Source organism: Chrysochloris asiatica, unplaced genomic scaffold, assembly GCF_000296735.1.
Source record: "Chrysochloris asiatica unplaced genomic scaffold, ChrAsi1.0 scaffold00022, whole genome shotgun sequence".
NCBI lineage: Eukaryota > Metazoa > Chordata > Mammalia > Afrosoricida > Chrysochloridae > Chrysochloris > Chrysochloris asiatica.
Window position 1 is genome coordinate 10,586,872 of NW_006408540.1, and position 7,312 is coordinate 10,594,183.

General features: G+C 40.8%; 2 pseudogenes; both read right to left on the bottom strand.

Moving 5' to 3' along the window:
* Nucleotides 1-4,518: 4,518 nt before the first annotated feature.
* Nucleotides 4,519-5,712, bottom strand: LOC102834902 (annotated as a pseudogene).
* Nucleotides 5,712-5,931, bottom strand: LOC102835273 (annotated as a pseudogene).
* Between the last annotated feature and the right edge of the window lie 1,381 nt (nt 5,932-7,312).

Below are 7,312 nucleotides of genomic sequence, written 5' to 3' on the forward strand. Positions count from 1 at the left end.
ACATAAAATGAGCAAAATCCATTACAGAAAAGAAAGTGTCATATAAAGGTTTGTGTTATGCTTTCAGAATAAAGTGCATAATTTGGTAGATATTTTCATACCTGAGATGCTACCAGATGGTATTGTGCTAGTCTCAGGTTAATCATTATCTGAGAGACCTGGGCTCACAGCCAGACCCAACACACCGTTGACTGTGAGAAAACAATGCAATACTGAACCGTACATAAAAATCACAAGTGGCACTTTTGTAGTTTAAATAGACATCTGTTTTGACATGCCATGTTTATCTGAAATACAGCAAATATATCTACCTAGATAGAGATGGAAATCTGCAGTTGCAGATATGTGCAATTACAGGTATCTGCTTGGATGGTTAATTTTATTTGTCAACTTGGTTAGGCTCTGTTGTTAACTGCAGTGAGTTCAGTTCTAAACAAATTGTTGATCAGTCTGACACAATCCCCCTTCTTGATTAGTCATTGGGCCATTGCGATCCATAGGATTTGTACTGGTTGAGTTTCAAAAGTTGTTCTCCAGGCCTTTTTTTCTAGTCCATCTTATCCTGGAAATGCTGTTGAAACCCGTTTAGCACAGGGTTCCTCTGACAGACAGATGGTGATTATGCAGAGGTGCACTGGTCACAGACCCTGTGTCTCCAGCATGTTGTTGTTAAGTGTCATCTATTTTGGTTCTGATTCGTAACGACCTATATAGGGTTTCCAAAGATCAGCTGGTGGATTTGAATTCCTAACCTTGCAATCCAGTGTATTATCCTGCAGCACCACTCCAGGACTCTTAGAATAGAAGGTGAGACTTCTACCACTAAGAATTCTATCACTGAGCTACTATTATCCTCCAGATAGGCTATTAAACATAAAAACAAAAATAAAATCCATTGCCATCAAATTGATTCAATTCATACCTACCCTGTAGGACTCAGTAGGATTGCTCCTTAGTATTTCTGAGATTATGGATTTTCATGAAAGCAGACAACCTCATCTTTCTCCTGCAGAGCAGCTATGTTTCAAGTGCTAACCTTGCACCTAACCCACTGTGCCACTTGGCTTCCTTAGCTATGCAATATACCCACAGTTGATTATGACTCAGATTTCTGAGACTGTAAATCTTTATGGGAGCAGACAATCTCATCTTTCTCCTGAATTGAGGCTGGTGAGTTTGAATCACTGACCTTATAGTTTGTAGCTCGATGCCTAACCCACAGCATGACCAGTGTTCCTTATTTGTATAAGCAAACATTAATGCATTCTATAAATGTGCTTTAAATGTCTATAATCAGTTGATCGTAAGTAAAGGAGATTACCCTCAAAATTTGATGGGCCCTCACTCAGTAAGAAGAATATCATAAAAGTAAAATTTGGGGTTTCCTGGAGAAGATAAAATTTTGTATTAACTTCTGCTTGAGATTCCAGCCTGCTGGCCTGCCATAGGAATTTCAGCCTAGTCAATTGAGCCAATTTCTCAAAATAAGCGTCTTCTAATGGTGAAGGCCTAAGGAGCTCTGGTAGCTGTACTGGTTACAAATCAGGCTGCAAACCTTAAGGTCAGCAGTCCGAAACTACCAGCTGTTCAGTGGGAGAAAGATGAGGCTTACTACTCCCCTAAAGATTTATAGCTTCAAAAACCCTGTATAGGATGCGATGAGTCGAAACCGACTCCATGACACATAACAACAACAACAATGGTGAAGTCCTGGTGTGGCACTGTGGGCTAATGCATCAGACTGCAAAGTCATCTGAACTGCAAGGTCGGTGGTTCAAGCTCACCAGCTGCTCCTTGGAAACCCTATACAACATCACTATGGATTGGAATCGACTCAATGGCCCTTTAACAACAACAATGGTGGTTCAGGAGTCCTGGTGTGGTGCTGTGGATTAATGTGCCAGACTGAAAAGTCATTTGACATACATGGTTGGTGGTTCAAGCTCACCAGCTGCTCCTCAGAAACCCTATAAGGGTTGATATGGGTCAGAACCAACTCAACGGCACTTAACAAAAACAATGGTGGTTCAAGCTCACCAGCTGCTCCTTGGAAACCCTATAAAGGGTCGCTATGTGTCAGAACCTACGACAGCACTTAACAAGGATGTTTCCTGTTATTGAGATTGTATTTACTTTGGGAAGGCCCCAATTTAACAACTTCATCAAGTAGAACATCGTATTTGGGTAGATTCTGTGCTTGCAGACTGGGGTTCTTTCATTTCCTTTGGGAATAACTTTTCAGAGACAAGTGCACGGTTTGAAAAGAAAAGTACATATGTTTGCTTCTCAAGAAGGAAAAAGAAAATATTATTTTGTTTGGGTTTGGTTTGGGTTTAGAAATAGTCTCAAAATCATCTTCAATTTGTTTTACTTTTTTGTGTGCTCACTTCATGTATTGCAATTGCCATCCAAATCTCAAGGGGTTTTGCGCTACATCTTTTTCTTCTTCTGCCTCTTCACCTTCTAGTTTCTCTTGAATTTTTTGACCATCATTAGTATACTTGTGAAAACATTGTTATTGTTTTAGATAATAACTTCTAGGAAGTTATATCACTTCATGGATGTCATCTAACAAGAATGAAAGAATTCACATAATTCTAACTTCACTTTTTAAACTTTATTATGTAGAGTTCATTGGCTTTACAAAATATCACATAAATGATTTAGCAAACCCAATATAACTTAGAAACTTGAAGAATACCTTTTTGATTTAACCTCTTAAATTCAGTTTTATGCAAGTATCAAAACAGGTAATAATGCATTATTTTGAAAGGACTACAGCCAAATAGTTCTTAGACATGTCAGGAAGGACTTGTCCCTGAAGAGGGAAATTATGCTTGATAAAGTAGAAGATCAACAAAAAAGAGGAAGACCTTAAAGAAGATGAGTTGATACAGTGGCTGAAACAGTGGGCTCAAAGATATTACCAGTTGTGAGGATGAAGGACAAAGCAGTGTTTCTATTTTTTTGTACATAAAATCGCTTTGAGTTATGAAGCTAGAATTAGTTGAGTCGTTCATTCTGACTCATGGGAGCCTAGTAATAACAAGTGTATAGTTTGATACACACACATGCGCACACATAAGAGTAGTCAAAAAGTATTGCTTCTAAGGTTCCTGTTCATATCTGCACAAGTTTATTAGAAATAAAATATGTTTAAAGATGCTTTTTGGATCAGTAGATGGGTATAGACAAATTCTCTCAGTAATACACTAATATTAGTCTTATTAGGGTTCCTTCAAAAACAAAGTCCAATCAAATCAGAGACTTCTGAGGAGATCTGTTAGGTCAGTAACATTCCAGGCAAAGAGATCAACTCAAAAGGGTATGGCAACTGATTTGGGGATTCTAAAGGGGATGATCTAGATAGACTTTCTTGAAGGACAAAGGACAATCATCAGAGATGATTCCGAAGAAATTTTAAGAAAATTGAAAATTGTTTTGGTGAGAAAAAGGCCAGGAAAGTTGTTCCGAGGATTCCCGCCATCCTCCCCCGCCCCCCACCACACACACACACCACCAGCACCAAGATAGCAATGCACTTGCTCATAGTTGGGTGGTAGCTAGGACTGTCCTACAACAATTTCACTGAAAAACATCACTGTCCCCACCCTATGGAGTCCTGGTGTGACACTGTAGGATAAGAGCTGGACCACAAGATATGTTTGAACCACAAGGTCAATGGTTCAATCTTACCAGCCTATCTATGGAAATTCTATACTGGATCACTATGAGTCAGAACCAACTCAATAATACTTAACAACAAAAACAACAATCCACCCTATAGCCTTTATCATCTCCCTTCAGACTGTTTTTTTTTTTTTCCCCAAAAAAGCAAAACAAATCTCAAATGAATACAATTTAAATCCATCTAGAATGCAAAAAATGTTATAATCATATAGTTTAAAGCAAAGTGCAGAATTCTTTGAAGAAGCATTGCTGTTGTTGTCATTAGAGAGATGGAAACGGCACCTTCAGAAGTGTCTAGGCTTAGATGGGGGCTATGCTGAGAAAGAGTAGCTTCACATTTTGATAATTTTGTTAATAAATGTTACTATGGTTTTGTAGCAATACTTTTTGATTTACTCTTGTGACTCTGTGTATGTGTGTGTGTATATTTAGGTATTTAGGCAGCACAGTAGCTCTGTAGAAAAACACTGTACTGTGAGGAGGTGAAAACTTTTTTTTTTTTTTGCAGATTGGCATGTTATTCAATTAAAAACAGGAAGGAAGGTGTCTGCTCACCCCTTCTTCTGGATCAGAAGGGTAACTCGCCCCTATTCAAGAAAGAACATTGAGTCTGTAACACTGAGGTAATGGTAGAGATGGCTGACAGCCCAGGACACTCCTAAGTCTTCTTTCCAAAAACATCATCTTAGCTATGAATTCTAGAAGGGGAATATTCTTGGTTCTTCTGTCCCTCATCAAAAATTAGGAAAATGAGCTTTCTCCTTCACTGGCCCAGTAGTGAGGAGAGAGAGTAACTTCCAGTCTGTGGGCCTCATATCCCAGGTGCCTTCAGCACCTATCAAAACCAGGCATGGGGAAGGCTCTGGCAAATTGTTCTACCTACTGCCAGAGGCCATTTAGCCACTGCCTTGTTTCAGAGTCATTGACCAGGAAGGATTTGATATCCTGGACCTTAGCAGTCTTACTCTTCACCTCTAAGCCAATGCTGATTCCTTCATCTGTAAAGTCCACAACTCTCCAGAAGTCATCTCATGGAACTGTTGGGAGGTCAAGGCTGGGGACCCAAGCTTCTGGACCTCGGGGCTGATAGCACTTCCATCTCTAAGACAGGTATGCTTCTTGGCAGTAATTGATACAAGCTCCAGCACCTGCTGAGCTCATGCATCATTCAGGACCTTGGGTCGAAGGTCTACCAGCACCAGATGGCTGTCAGTGCCACCAGACATCAATGAGTAGTCTCGCTTTAGCTGGGCATCAGCCATGGACCAAGCATTTCTCACAACCTGCAGGGAGTAGTCCCAGAACATGGGGGTACAGGCCTGCTTTAGGGCCGCAGCTACTGCAGCAACGGCATGGTTATGAGGGCCACCCTGCAGTGATGGGAACACAGAAAAGTTGATTTGGTCCTCAAATGTGTAAGGGATCTCACAGCCAGAACTGAGGTTCACGGCCCACACCCCTTTCTGGTAGACGATGAGTCCTGATCTGGCTCCTCAGGTCTTATGAGTGGTGGTGGTGACAATACCTACTTGTTTGAAAATTGAAAGGATTACCTTGGCAGCCACCAGATCGCTGATGTGGGCCATGTCTGGCAGCACATGTGTTTTGAACTCATCACACACTTCTCTCACTGGGGCGTAGTCAAAGAGGTGAGCATAGGCACTGGTACCAGCAATGATGAGACATGGCCAGAAAAGTCAACAGTCGGTACTAGCTGGTCATAGATAATGCAGCCAGTTTGAGAATTGAGCTAATAGGGCATGGACTTAAAGAAGATGGATGTGGCTTAGACCCGCTTGACATCAGACATGTAGCCATGGGTGAGATGACCCCTCTAAGGCAGGTCCAGTCCCAAGATTCAGTATTGGGGCTGCAGTAGAGCTCTGTAGGTGGCCAGATTGGCTGGGGGCCCTGAATGGGGCTGGACATTGACTCCCCACTGTGCAGGATCCATGTCAAAGGCATTCAAGGTTCTGCACTGACATAGCAATCGGCTCTCATCCACTCCCTCCCCTACCCCATTATAGTTCCAGTCCACAATACTGTCAGTCTTTCTCCCTCTGCAGCAGTTCCAACATCTCAGGCTCACTGTCCAGCAGGCTCTCCTGGCTGTCCAACCATGGCTGTTTCCCCAGGCTGAGTCTGGGCTGTCTTATTATGCTGGGCCTGGATGGCCATCCTGACCAGCTGCCTGTATCTTTGCAGAGGTCGTGAAATCCAGAGGAAAGAGAAAGTCAACATCGCAGCCAAAGATCACAGGAAGTCGAGTCACCACCTCTAGCTTAGGGCAGCCAAGGCGTTGAAAGATCTATCCAAAAGTGCATGTGTGAGAAGCCACAGGACTAAGGGGAGGAAGCTACACATGTGTAAGGTGGCTCCTCTATGGCATTCTGGGAATTGTAGTTTATTCACCTGATGTAGGTTACTAGTTCGAGCCCACCAGCCACTTCATGAAAGAACGATTAAATTTTTTGCTCCTGCACAGATTTATAGTCTTGAAAACCCTAGAAAGGGTCACTATGAGTCAGAACTGACTCAATAGCACTTAATAGCTATGTTGTTGTTGTTATTGTGCCGCGGAGTCAGTTCCGACTCATAGCGACCTTGTGTACAGGATTTCTGAGGCTGTAAATCTTTACGGGAGCAGAAAGCCTCATCTTTCTCCCATGGAACAGCTGGTTGTTTTGAACTGCTGGCCCTGAGGTTAGCAGCCCTATTCATATATATTGAGTCCATCGATGCTGCCACTTGGCCAGTGCATCTCTTTGGGGGTCTTCCTATTTTTCTCTGACCCTCCATCTTACCAAACATGATATCCTTCTCCAATGACTGGTCCCTCCTGACAATATATCCGAAGTATGAGAGACGAAATTTGGCCATCTTGGCCTCCAAGGAGCACTCTAGCTGCACTTCTTCCAAAATCTATTGGTTCTTTAGGCAGCTCATGGCACTTTCAATATTCTCCTCCAACACCATAACTCAAAAGCATCAATTCTTCGATGGTCTTCCTTACTCACTCTCCAACTTTCGTATGCATATGCGGTAACTGAAAATATTATATATATATGTGTGTTTTATATGCTTATATTTATATACTTATATTTATTAAATGACATTTTTTAAAGTGCACATTGTGGGATAAAACTTTCACTTATAATGCTGAAGCTTCAAAGTTATGCCTTTAAGCTGATATATATTTTTTCAAAAATTAAAAATTCACACTACCTTCAAAATGTAAAATTGGAATAATAAATTGTGAAACATAAAATAAACTTGAAATCTACTCATAATTTTTGCTAAATATTAGCTAATAACATTACTGTCTGGAACTTGAAAGATCTGATATAAATATTTTCTAAGATTAGCATTTCAGTACCTTAAATTTGAAAGCAGAAAAATAATATTTTAGAAATATTATTTTAGTCTATGCAAGATAATTAATAGGGTTGTGAATAGTAAGAAATTCTTTTGGGGTTTGCATTTCTTTTTAACAACATAAAGTTCAAAAAGAGTGTTCAATAAACATCCCAATAAACAAATGTGCACAAATAACCCAGCAATGTCATCTTATTAGGAAACCATTAAAATACTCAATTCTTATTTATGCTCCACCACTCGTCTT